The sequence below is a fragment of the Haliotis rufescens genome, unplaced genomic scaffold (assembly GCF_023055435.1).
Source record: "Haliotis rufescens isolate VD_foot unplaced genomic scaffold, xgHalRufe1.0.p SCAF_40, whole genome shotgun sequence".
Taxonomy (NCBI): domain Eukaryota; kingdom Metazoa; phylum Mollusca; class Gastropoda; order Lepetellida; family Haliotidae; genus Haliotis; species Haliotis rufescens.
In genome coordinates, this window is record NW_025964113.1 from 534,389 (window position 1) to 549,018 (window position 14,630).

A 14,630-nucleotide genomic window follows, 5' to 3' on the forward strand; every position below is an offset into this window, starting at 1 on the left:
TGAGACTTGTCATACAGAGACACAAACAAGAAGGTTAAATCAACTATCTCCCTACAAAGGCCCCAAGCAAGAAAAGATGTAATCGATCAGAATAAAGCGACAGGCGTTTTTAACGAGAGCCCTCATTGCGTCAGATCTGCTTTGACTCTTATCATGATGAGAGAGAGGATTAAAAAACAACAAAATGAACGCTTTGTCAGCAATGTAGAGGGTCTTCAGGGGGAAATGGTCATTGCAATCTCATTAGAATTTGATCGAAATTGAATCCAGCGTATATCAAGAACTGAGGTCATATGACGCTAAGCTTACTTTGTATGGTATCGTAGACCTTACGTGAATGATAAGGGCGAAGTCGCTGACAAGCATGAGCAGGGAATGAGATATTTGTTGTCAGCCGTAAACTAGACTACCATCTTGACGTTGCGGTCATTGATGAAGTCGTAAAAAGCTCTGAAGGATGTTATGGACATACTGCGAAATGATTGATTATGCTTTAAAAATATATTACTAGACATACGAATAATTAGGAGTACAGAGTCACATTCGTTTAGATGAGCGCGCCACTTAGACCAGACCATTACAGATAGGTTGATAAACCATAAAATTACTAGACATACGAATAATAAGGAGCACAGAGTCACACTCGTTTAGATGAGCGCGCCACTTACACCAGACCATTACAGATAGGTGGATAAACCATAAAAGTACGAGATCTCTAGCTTCCTACATTTCGAAGTTGATCTACGTTCTGGTGATGCTCTGTCATTGAAAGTTCAAACCCTGTCATTCAAACCCATGTGTTCTTACCTAGATCAATCAAGCAATAACTAATTACTTTCAGTCACACTCCAGACACTTATACCAACGTGTAAATGTTACTAATGAGCGCCGACTATGTGAGCTTAACCTACTGTGTGAGAAGTATTTCATATATACTACCAGACTTAGTGTGTGCATGGTGTGTGGGAATGGACGGATATACGTGTCTGAACTCTTCAGGAACTTGATGGGTGGCATACATTCATGAGAGTTCTATTATGACGAGTGAGTATGTTTGGTTTAACGGAAATTTGAACAGTCCTTCAGTCATATCAAAGTGTGCCAGCTTGATGTGAGTGGAAAGTCCAAAGTGATGCAGATCTAAGACATAAACCACTTTGGTAAAACCTACATACACGTGCATGGTGGCGACAAAGCTAGAAACATGAACAGGGCGAACCGGTGTTTCTTGGTTTTTCAGCAACAGGCCCGTGCTTGTTGGTTTCACCAAAGTGGCAAACGTCTAAGACCATCATCCCTTCGGGCGATCCTCCAAAATGAAGCTGCCACGCTGTGATTTAACTGGAATACTGTTGAAAGCGGCGTTAAACCCAACTCTCTCACCCATTATGGTGAGAGAAGCATAAGATCATGAAATTCATATCCACTTTTAAACACCAGGAGCTTGCATGATGAGTGTACGTAAAACCGAGTCAAGTATATTTCCAGATAAGGATAAAAAACTGGCATTATTCCTTGTATACGATACAAATATTTTATTACGAAGATGTCAGTCTCCATGGTGATTAGATCAAAATTCATGTCGCTGACTCAGAGTTCTTCCACTACCTGACTTTGTGTTTAATGTGCTGAACATTAAGGTGATAGGTTACGCAATGATAGCAATGTAACACGACAGGAAAATAAATGTCTACCTATATGCATAGGAAATGGCAAAGCCTCAGAAATATCTTTGCCCCTGTCACATACGATTACTCTTGGGTTTGATCTATAGTGTTAACGTACTGGCAATCAGCTCCATTACTCACGATCCAGCAACATTGATGACCTAAGGTCGAGTCGGTGTTTACTGTGCAAAGGCTGCAACAAGTGACGATTATTACGGTTCATCGCTCGCTTCTAGACCAAATTAAAGTGATACCCTAGAGGGAAGCACTGCTAGTAGTAAACATACCAGAAATCATTCGAACAGGAACCATTTTAATTTGCCTCTGACACATTCATTGCAAAGGATATGGACCTTTATGGTGTGTGCTTCTAAGACTCCATAGAGAAGGTTGAGGAAATTATGACTTCCATACTATCATACCAGATTATTAAATCGAGTGTATTTCTACATCTCACCATCAAAATAACAACGATTATTACTGTGAAGTTGACAAATCCTTACTTTGACTCAAAGATGTTTAGATACTTCGATAGAGCCAAACCATAACTATTTCAAATGTTACCATATATTTCCCGATAAACGGACCCAACACAAACATTTGAGGAGAATGGGAACTGATGAGACCGAAGCATTCTCGTCAAGACATTTTTTGTTGTTGCTGCATTTGAATCTTGTGGAATAATACAACTCGAATCTAGAACCTGCAGCGCCATTTGAACATCATATGCAGCATGATATGCCGCATGGGGAAACAGATACCACCATCAAGACCCCTTGTTAACGAATTTCCACCAAAATGTGTATGTTTATGCTGTCTTGTGTTGTGTCCCCTTTGATTAACTCTGGTCCATCAAGCCCTTAAAGAGGGTCCTGATGGGTGGGTCCCAAAAGCAGTAAGCAGTAAAATTTAGGGTACTTTTTCATTAAGCAGTAATTTTTCTTATTTTTCAATAAAATCGTCGCGAAAAATTCCTAAATCAGCCATGGAGGGACATATCAAATCGCTAAACATTCTAGACTGGTCCCCTGCGTCAGTTGCACAGCCTGCTTTCTGTGGCAAAGCATTTGGATCTTGAAGACAGACTGTTTTTGACCATTTTAATCATTTTACGATAAGCAGTAAATTATATATTTACGTTAAGCAGTTATTTTTTGGTATTTTACAATAAGTCTTTACGATAAAAAAGATGAATTTTACGTTTACGATAGTGTTTGAAGGGTGTTTTACGTTAAGCATTAAAACCCATCAGGACCCTACTAAAAAGTAATTGGCCTTTGACTAGTTCCCCCCCCCCCCCCCCCCCCCCCCCCCCCCCTCTCTCTCTCTCTCTCTCTGTTGATCACCACGAAATGTTGTGACGTCGTTGGTAATTCAAGTTTTTCATCTAAAACCTGAAGCTCAGCTACGTACTAACGTTACACATACTATTTCTAGCTGAAAGTAGTCTTACATAAATAAAACTTATCACATTTAATATGTAACCAGAGAAGCTTTATACGTTCCATTGAGGCATCAACTTGCACTGACGTAAATGCTACATCGAATGCAAAACAATCCACAGTAAATGCCAGCTGCATGATATAGTCTCAAGTGATTCTTAAGCGACATAATCACACCCTAGACTTTAGGGAATGAGGTTCCCTGTTATGAGTTCATTGTTCTTAGATTATGATGTAGTTCGCTGCAGCAGCACGTCATATTCAATTTATCATCCAAAGTAACAGAAAATCAATACATATGCCCAGATTTCTTCAAATTTGTCTGTCTTCCCTTTGGGAGAATGCTTTCGCAATGATCCGTCAAATTAACTTACCTTTTTCAGTCTATTCAATGGCCATTAAGCGTTTTTTCATCACATTATTTCTCCAAAGCACACTCAGATTCACGTTTCTTTATTGAATGGTATAAATTTAGCCGTACTGCATCTCATGGGAGATTATTTATCATTGTCGAGTAAACACTGTCTTGTATATTCTCAATTCAGTACTGTTTTTGGTGCGAAGGAAATTGGATCTGACAGATTTGCGTCATGGTTTTGTCGGCGTAAATCAAGCATCTGTCGGATGGCGTTATTACTGCTACTGTGGAGATAATAGATGCCATCTGTGATGAGAAAAGCTGTGGGTTTTTTTAGATTTTAATCACGCATTATACATGCAGCTTGCACAAATACGAAACATGGAGATGATAGGGGGTTCATCTTTGGAGAGAGCAAGACGGATTTGTTGTCATGTATGTGTGAGTTAGCTTTGTATCAAGGATAATGGACAGAATATACTGGAATTATATTCATTTAGGGCATTTCTGTAGAAATAATTTGGCAAATTGATCATGATGTTTAGTGCTGGTGATGAGTAAGGGGATCATAACAAACAATGAAGATTTGAGAAAGCATTATTATCACGACCTTACGTTCGATAGGGTGGGTGGAGGGTGGAACTGAAGGTAAAACAGTTCTTGAACGTCACAAAAGGTGAATTGTGAAACTGCACTTTACATACGTGTCCATTAGTAATAGGTAAACCCGCCACGATTCAACTAGCATTCATTGATTGGACGTCGTATGCTCCTGATCAAAATGTTTACAGGCAATTAAAGATTTCCTTGTCCACTCTTCTTGAAGAGCACACAGCATGAAAAGGCAGTTTTCCGTTTTCCGGAAACCTTTCGAATACCTTAAGCAACCTTCAAGTTTCTTGTAATTTTCAGATGTTTTTGAAAGTGTTTCACACAAAATGCACGACAACATTTTTAAAGGGAAGGTTTCCGGAAGGCTTCCGGATAACGGAAATCCGACATTTCATGTTGCGGCAAGGTCTCGTTCATCTTGCGTGTTGAGTGCTACGTAAACCTCTTCCGTGCTAAATAGAGGAACTATCGGGTTCACTGCAGGCCATGGAAATAGGGTGATGTCCTAGTGCTGCAACTACGAAATGAAATTTGACTAAGGTGAGCATTGTCATCTTGGAAGGCAAAACGTCGACCAAAGTTGCTTGCGAAAGGTTAGCACGGCAAGGGCCACTATGTTTGTCCCGGTAGTACTGTCTGTAATGGCGTACTGTCCGTCACGGTGATCCCACCCATACCACCCCTCACCTGTGAAGATCCGGGTTAGATGTGGTGTTCAGCATCCCATGCTTGTCGAGGCAACCATGGTTTTCGTAACGGGATCGGGTGGCCAGGGTCGCTGACTTGGTTGATGCATGGCATCGTATACCAATTGCGTCGATCGATGCTCATGATGTTAATCGCTGGATAGTCAGGTCCAGACTCGATTATTTACAACCGCTGTCATACAGCTGAGTGCGGCAAGCAAACAAACAGACACCATCACTGTACCGCTGCCATGCCTGTAATACTGGCGGACATTGACGTTGGTGTTATGTTTATTAGCACGTTTACTTACACGCGTATCAAGGATGTGTAGGGTAAGTCTGTATTCGTCAGAGAACATTACACGTGACCATCGTTCATTCTCCCAATGCCTACGGTGTCTGCACCATTGGCGTCGGGTTGGTGATCAGTCAAACGTGAAATTACACCTAGCAGTAGAGGAGAGCTCGGATGAGCCACATGAAGTCGATTGCGAATGGTCTTCCTGGGAACTTTAATACTTGTAGAACTGGGTTTGTGGTTGACTATCTGGTTGTTTGTTCTCGATTCATATCGCCAACGTTTTGTGTGGGAACTGACAACGCATGCATCTCACACACTGAGTGAGTGAGTGAGTGAGTGAGTATGGTTTCACGCCGCTTTTAGCAATATTCCAGCAATATCACGGCGGGGGACACCAGGAATGGGCTTCACACATTGTACCCATGTCGGGAATCGAACCCGGGTCTTTGGTGTGACGAGCGAACGCTTTAACCACTAGGCTACCCGACCGCCCCAACACATTGAGGGTATTGGCTATAGAGCCTGACTCGTACCACCCTGAAGCAGACCTATATCCGTAAGACGTTCGTCATTTTGCAGACACCGCATTGTTGAACGATGATCAGATTATGAAGATTGTGTTTAAAACATGTGTGTTAGTACTTGAGGTCAGCTGTTTACTAAGACGACTGAATTTAACATTTTCGAAAAAAATGGTAATGTATTCCATTCACCCTGTTCACATCACCCGTGTCGGTACAGTGGAGGGGGTATATGTGGAATGTTCCCACCAAGCGATTATCATTCAGTGGTATTATTTGCGGATTGCAACATCTTGGTTTCAAGTCACACGCACTTCTGAAAACAAATTGATTCCCAAGTATCTGGAGATTTGGTAACTTTCTCATAGAACCGTCTAGTACGACCTACTGTAAATAAGTCATGCTTTAATCAGACTTTGTTAACCTCGAACAATCCCCTGTGTATAAACTATGGTTTCCGAAAGCAAAAAAAATTCTTTAAACTAAATTTGTTTACCTCCAAGGCAACGGGTGGCCTTTCAATTGGACCGCTAAAGACGTTTATTGAAAGGTTGGTCTATCGATCTTGAGTTTCTTTTACTAATGTTGGTAGTTAAATTGGTGATAAATATCGCTTGTGCCATGAAACCCTGATAGTCCGGTTGTGTTCTCTTGAACGTCTGCAATGATAATTCTCTTCATAAACGAACCATGGGTTCAAATAATTAATAAAATGATTGCCTATTGTAATTAATGTTCCTGTAAATGCTTGTCCACGGAAAGAAACATTTTCGGATTAACGGCGTCCGGGCTAAAAAGGTTTCACTGTACACGTTCACTGTCCACCCATCCTCAGTTGATTTTGCTAACCTGGGGCCCGTTCTACAAAGTTACGACTACCGCAAGCCTATGTAAACTATGGGAGTTAAACTACGATCATCTTAGCGCTAATCTTAGGGCCAGGAAATGCTGGCTGAGACTCAGAACCACCGGAACTTATCAAGGATGGTATTAATATCTTGTAATAATAGCAATGTTCCGTCTTGATAGAAATAAAGATACAATTACAATGATAAAATCATATTCGAAACAGAGTTTAATCAACGGGACTTCTTATGTACGTATATTGTGGTCTGGAATACGTCGAGGACTTCCAATTTCATATTGAGATCACTACTGAGAGACAATGCAGTGGAATATTTAATCTCTTTAAACAGCATTCAGTAAGGTGTCAGTATGTTGTGGGTACATTAAACGTACCAAAATGTCGGTTCCCCTTATGTTGCCTTTGGTATAATCAGTTTTATCTTGGATTCCGTAAAAAACCACCATTTTCAAAAATTTATTGTTCTTTTAACCATGTTCAAAACAATAATCACTGCAGTGGCCAAAAACAATATCCTTTCTCTAACAAAAAATCCAGCACTCCCCGAATATATTATGGTGGGTTCCTTATCATGAAATACTTTCGTATATGAAAAAATATGAATACTATTTTATTCATTTCATGTGAAATATGGGTATGTTAGTACATGTATGTCGAATTATATTGCGATCAATTACTAGAAGCATACCTATGATTCTTGTTATTTAAATAGCACAAACAAATGAAAGAATTATTCATTTTCCTGCCTCCATTACGACTAGAATTGATGCTGTCCATAACTCATCGCCTACTGATTACGTAAACGGTATAGCAATCCAATTAACACGTAATCCGGGGATTTAAGCAGAGCTCGGGGGCTAGGATTTCGCAGGGCTCAGTGTGCTCTCAAGATTGACAAATAGAACCCAAAGCTGAAGCAACAGACCAAGGTATCTTTTATATCCGCTGGGTCTCGCGCAATCACGGTTATCTTCAAGGCTTGTTAAGAGAGCATTTGTATGCATCAGCAATAGAGAGCTAGATAAGCCACGAAGATCTCTGAAAATTGCTCGCAATAGTGATAGTATCAGTTTGATTTTTTTGTTACGGAATGTCGTTTTGAACAGGATATTATTACACGTGACCAACCATACGCAATATTAAAGTAACGAATCTGCAGTCGAATTCGAATCACGTAGTAAATTTAAGAACTGAAACGGTAAGGACATATATATATATATATATATACGCCGACTCAATTTTCAATACTCGTCTTAATTTCACACCAACATTTCACGATTTACAGTGTGTTATTTCGTTAAAAGCGTGTTCGTCATATCCATCAATTTTATATGATAAAATGTACAGCAAATGGCCGGGACAAAAAGGAATAGTTCGTTATATCCGTCAGTTCGGTATAAGCGTGTTCTTTTTTAACGCAGTGTACTGTATATTATCAGTAAACGTTAAAACATCACAGTCCTAGATATATTTATGTTCATGAATACATATCTGTTCTATGGGTCAAACCAAAATGGGGTTGGGAGTGTAGCCATGTGGTTAAAGTGTTAGCTCGTCACATTGGAGTCCCCGGTTCAATACTCCCACATGGGTGCACTGACAGAAACACATTTCTGGTGACCCTCGCTGTCATGTTGCTAGATTATGGCTAAACGCGGGTTAAAACCATACCATCACTCTAACTGATCCTTATAAAATGAATGTCACATAATGTCCAACCACGAATACCGTATTCGACGTAATAAGCGCCCAGGGCGCTCTTAAAATTAGAAATTGGGGCTCTTATTAGAATATAATTTGGTGAGAGAAAAAACAGAGTTGAAAGAGCGTAAATTTCTAGGTTTATGTAGCTGAAATGATACAAAAAAGTCTGTGCGTAGTATACACGACAGATATATTTTTCCAGAATATGATTGCTCATAATTAAGGGTACATATAACACACGAGTGCGTATTATACACGAATAAATAAGTTTTGTGTACATTGATCAATCGGAAGTGGTGCTAATTGGGATTGTTAGCCAATTAGCCAATATATTAGCAAATATCACCGTGGGGGCTTTATTAGAGAGGGGCGCTTCTTACGTCGAATACAGTACTTGTAATATTACCACGTCCTTACCAGGAGAGACCGCCTCCGTGGTCTAGTGGTAGAGCGTCCGACCGGAGAGCGGAAGGTCCGGGGTTCGATCCCCGGCCGCGACATACCAAAAGACGTTAAAAGATGGTACTTGTTGTTACCCTGTCAGGGGCTCGGCATTAAGGGGCTAAAACAAGGCCTGGTCGGCTCGGAGTCAGTATACTGTGTCTGAGTGGGGTATTCATGTTAAACTGCGGCATGGTATCTCAGTGAGCTAGCACAGGATGATAAATCGGCATTAGTCCGGACTAGTACAAGCAGCCTCATACATGCATACACGTGCATGCACGTCGCTATATAAGTGCAATAATCTTCACCTCACCTCACCTCACCTCATACCAGGATATTGCGAAAGGCCTAGCGTGGGTACATCGTGTGTATCCTCGCGTACTCTGTTTTCGAGCCCCTAAGAAGTATTTCTCATTTCAAGTAGCAATTGCAATCCCAATACAATAAAGTTAAATCTTACCTTTGAGAACGTTTATTTCTGTTTACAATTGGAAAGTTAAATGACCACATCTTGTCAGTTTAATCGTGATAATGCTTCGCCAAGCGAGACGAATCAATCAGGCGCCATCGGGTTACCGTCACATGATCCCTATCCCCAGCAGTTAAGTTAAAAATAGATGCACAACATGGTCAGTCACATGACATTACAGACATGGAGTACACAAACAGCAGCCGTTACATCGGTACATACGATTGTTCTTATCTTACCTCGTGAGCTTAATTCGTAACATTACTTTAGCGACAAGAGGCGAACACTTTGATGTCTTCAGTGAGCTTTGAAGCTCCATCTTGATTAGGGCATTAGACGCATGGTTACGTATTGTTTGGGGGCTCGAAAAGAGGTGATCCTCGTGGAGAAGTGGAGTGGAGAAGCAACGTGTTTTATTTCCGCATTGTCATACACACAAGTATAGTCATGTTTACTAGACTATTGTGACAATTCTGCCCTTGCCCCAAAGGCATCCTCAACGATATTTCGAATGAATGCAATACAACACAACACTCAAGATTCCATTGTATGTTCATTCTATGTTGACCTAACAGACGAAGTAGAAAATATTAAACTTAAGCATTATTTTAATTTGGGGAGAAATCTAGCATAATGACATGTACACCGCAATGACGTTTCCCGTCATTTCCAGATAAGATGAAGATTTATGTAAGGTGAGATGAAGTGAATTGGGTTGCGTTGAAGATTACTGCACTTTCATAGGAACATGCATGCACGTGTGTGTGTGTTTGTGCGTGTGCGGCTGCTTGTACTAGTCCAGACTAATGCCAGTTTTATTGTGCTAGCCCACTGAGACACCATACCACAGTTTAACATGGATAACCTACCCAGACACAGTATACTGACTGCCAGTCGTCCAGTCCTTGCTTTATTCCCCCAATGCCGAGCACCAGGCAGGTTAACAATAAGTACAATGGCATGACGCGGCTGGGGACCTTCCTTCCGACCTCCAGGCAGACGCTAGATTTAGAGAAATATACATAGGCCAATGTAACTAAAAAAAACCCTTCATGTATACTAACTAATCAGATTCATTACATTCCTAGCTGAAGCCAACGTTTGCTAATAAAGAAGATTCTACCAATCGTTTTCTCGGTAACATGCTATTCAAAACGCATTAATCGTGACAACAAATAGTCTTTTACAGTTAAGAATACATGCAGTAATGACTCGTTTAATAAACGCAGTCGTCTATCAAGTCAAGAATTACCCTAAAAGCCCTGACAGACCTTTCTTCAAGATGGAAATCATGAATAGGCTGCATTGATATCCATTACATGACTTATTCCAGATTCCCAAAACTAAGAATTGCAACGTGTGTCAGCCAACACGTCTGAAGTAATCCCAAGATACCTCAAATGATACGAACAGGAAGTCAATCACGCCCACATTCTCGTTTGGGGCCAGTTGGCGTACATATATCACCCTAGATGTTTAAAAAAACACGTTTTTCCTTGGTTGATGTGACGACATTATCCGTGGTTTGTGAGGTAGGAAGGTCAGCTAGTTTACGAGTCTTTCATGTTGGATTGATGCATAATAAAGAAACTTTGAGTGCAGCGCCGTTATTAATGTTCAACCGAATTACGGAAGTGTTGAAATGGGGCATGCTATAAATACTAACACTCATTTAACTTGTAATAGACATGCTTGAATATAGAAATTGCAATTTCAAACTCTTTGTGATCAATCATACCTTTCATTACACATACGTCAATGTATATTGCACTGTGGTCAGAAAAAGCATTTCTTTCTATTTCGGAATAAAAAATTTAATTTTCTCTTTTACGTCAATGGGTATCTATAAATTGCAGGAAGTTTCTTGAAAGTTAACTTTACTTTCCCGATGTACACAGCTTCTGCTTAAACTTGACCAAGGCCAAATTAACACAATTCTCACCTCCTGGAGTTCAAATACAACGAACAACAAACATCGATTGGGACAAACTCGATTTTCTGTTATCCCTTTTTTGAAAGACTGCTTGTCCTATTTCGTGTATAAAAATGTATTTATTATATAAAAATATTCTTCAAGTCACACTGTTGTTACTTCAGCAGAACGGATATTGAATCGGTTTCGGTAAAGCACTGTGGATGGGAATCAGGCAACTCATTTCTGCTTCAAGCTGCACGGTATTTATTATATATAAGAGTATATCGAGCACACATCATAATGTTTTATCACAGAGAGGGACTTCATTGTTAATAATTTCATTGAAGCAATAATTTCATTGAAGCACTACCCTTGGAGATCCGGGGTAGAATAGGTCTTCAGCAAACCAATGGCATGCTTGTCGTAAAAGGCGACTAGCGAGATCGGGGAGTCAGGCTCTCTGACTTGGTTGATGCGTGTCATCGTATCCCAATTGCGTGGATCGATGCTCATGATGTCATTCACTGGATTGTCTGGTCCCGACTCGATTATTTACAGACCGCCGTCATATAGCTGTAATATTGCTGAGTGCGGCGTTAAACAACAAACAAAACAAACAAATCATTGCAGCAAAACTAAAAGCGATCCACAGTTTATTAACACATACCTGAAATACTAACGTTTTAGTGATATTCTTGTGACGCATTTCTCGGTCATCCCTCAAAATGGAAGCCAACAAATCATGGAAGATTTTCACATGGTCTGTCGTAACACTTAATGTCAAAATAGTGTTAAACCAAGAAACAAGATATTCTAACTCATCAGTTTCACTCCTTGGTCAATGCAAAGTAATTCAAGATAATGGATATATTGCACAAAGACTTTTCTGTAGTCCCTCTTTTACAATATTTCCTAGGCCTTCACATTTTAAGTGCAAGTCTCATGGGTATAGAAAACCTTGCAGATTTGGATAGATCGTAACATCGTTAATGCAAATATTGTATTCAAAACGTCGAAAGTGGCGCATATAAGGTTTCTTTTCACTTTCGTCCTGTCTGTCAGTTTCAAAGTATCAAAAATACAGCGGAGATGGAGCCTTTATATACAGAGGCTCCAAATTTGATCTTGTTGGTGGAAATTGCCTCCAAAATTACTCGCTTGATCGCACAAACTACCTCCGAAATTACACGCTTGATCGCAGAACAAACGCACTGCATCAGGCATGGGTATGAGTTGGATAAAAGGATTGAAATATACTTCTCATTCCTTCAACAATGGAAATGTGACAGAGACCATTTACATCACAACTTCGGTAAGATTACAATACCATTTATTCAATTGCGTTTATTGTTCGCGTTTCGGTTTATTTTTTGTGTGAGATTGAGTGAGTGAGTGTGTGAGTTGGGTTTAACGCCCCTTTTGACAGTATTCCTGTTCTGAGACGTCTGTGTTTAAGATATTCGATTACCTGTGTATAAAATGATGAAGCATCGATCGTACTTACTTCGTTTCTTTTTGCGGAATAATGGTCACAACTTGCCGATATGTTCGACTCTGACAGATGAATCGGTGATTTCGGAAGAAGTACAAACGAACCCTTCCTGTGACCGACAATAGTGACGAAAACAACCAGGATGAACCCCGTTTTTGACGCATGGATTACAAGTGATTGCAGAACACAGATTGGTTCGATTGTTCAGTATATTTTCTCCAAATCATCGCGGAATAATGGTCACAACTTGCCGATATGTTCGACTCTGACAGATGAATCGGTGATTTCGGAAGAAGTACAAACGAACCCTTCCTGTGACCGACAATAGTGACGAAAACAACCAGGATGAACCCCGTTTTTGACGCATGGATTACAAGTGATTGCAGAACACAGATTGGTTCGATTGTTCAGTATATTTTCTCCAAATCATCGCGGAATAATGGTCACAACTTGCCGATATGTTCGACTCTGACAGATGAATCGGTGATTTCGGAAGAAGTACAAACGAACCCTTCCTGTGACCGACAATAGTGACGAAAACAACCAGGATGAACCCCGTTTTTGACGCATGGATTACAAGTGATTGCAGAACACAGATTGGTTCGATTGTTCAGTATATTTTCTCCAAATCATCGCGGAATAATGGTCACAACTTGCCGATATGTTCGACTCTGACAGATGAATCGGTGATTTCGGAAGAAGTACAAACGAACCCTTCCTGTGACCGACAATAGTGACGAAAACAACCAGGATGAACCCCGTTTTTGACGCATGGATTACAAGTGATTGCAGAACACAGATTGGTTCGATTGTTCAGTATATTTTCTCCAAATCATCGCGGAATAATGGTCACAACTTGCCGATATGTTCGACTCTGACAGATGAATCGGTGATTTCGGAAGAAGTACAAACGAACCCTTCCTGTGACCGACAATAGTGACGAAAACAACCAGGATGAACCCCGTTTTTGACGCATGGATTACAAGTGATTGCAGAACACAGATTGGTTCGATTGTTCAGTATATTTTCTCCAAATCATCGCGGAATAATGGTCACAACTTGCCGATATGTTCGACTCTGACAGATGAATCGGTGATTTCGGAAGAAGTACAAACGAACCCTTCCTGTGACCGACAATAGTGACGAAAACAACCAGGATGAACCCCGTTTTTGACGCATGGATTACAAGTGATTGCAGAACACAGATTGGTTCGATTGTTCAGTATATTTTCTCCAAATCACAATGTCCAGATAGTCTTGAAATAACACTATAAATATGAAGCGACATGTCACATACTCTGTGAATCCGTGTCACTTACTAACGTGTTACATTAATCTGTAATCATGGCTGAGTGTTTTATGATACCTAGACTGACTGCTTGCATACATTATGCAATAATCTACTGCAGCTACATGTTGTGTATGATGAGTGACTAAAGATGAGACAAAATACCGTTCTGGTTAATTATCACTTACTTGGCTACAAAGATCAATCGATGTCTATCTTTATAACGGCAAGGACTGAAGGTGTGGGTGTTTGTGGAACCCGCTCCCTTTAATTTGAAAAGAGAAACATATCACGATGATAAAATTATTTTATTCACTTTAAATCATGTCTTGACACGCCCACGCTAGCAATACTTATGACATACTTGAATGTTATACAATTATTATATATACAACACAAGTCTCCCAACAAATGATAAAACCATCGCGTATATTCTATACCCGGCTTGAGCTGATATCCCATCAGCTTGTAGGTCAAATCGGCCATTCTTGTTAAGCCACTATTCCTTGCTTCGGCTATTCGGGTTCATTTGGGTTGTGACAAATACAGACCTCAAAATACGTACTTTTAATTAAGAGCAATAGCGCTAACTTTACGTTTTCAGACTTTCTTCTTCGTATTGTACATCACACTGGCTACATAATGATGTTAGAAAAATCTATCACTATTTTTCATCATACTTGCACTTTAAATTGCCCATTTTTAAATACCTGAGGACAAACATCTATTTGAAATTTGGGGATAAGATATTTAGGCAAAACGTAGGCATCGGCTGTCTCAATTATGTTCAGCGTCACTGCAATCCGACTGTACTTACGTCACGGGACCATATATATCCCATAAACACATGGAGTGGCGAATTTGAC

The 14,630-nt window shown here is 40.2% G+C and overlaps 1 protein-coding gene across 2 annotated transcripts in view; it reads right to left on the reverse strand.

The window, feature by feature from the left end:
* Nucleotides 1–14,630, reverse strand: part of LOC124138005 (neuropeptide FF receptor 2-like) — a 72,052-nt gene that overhangs the window by 42,931 nt on the left and 14,491 nt on the right. The window contains exon 1 of one of the 2 annotated variants that reach the window (XM_048382710.1): nt 9,939–10,029. The exons of the other annotated variant lie outside the window; for it this stretch is intronic. The gene's annotated coding sequence lies outside the window, so the exon portion shown is untranslated. Of the gene's footprint in view, nt 1–9,938; nt 10,030–14,630 lie in introns of those variants that run through there. 2 annotated transcript variants of the gene reach the window in all.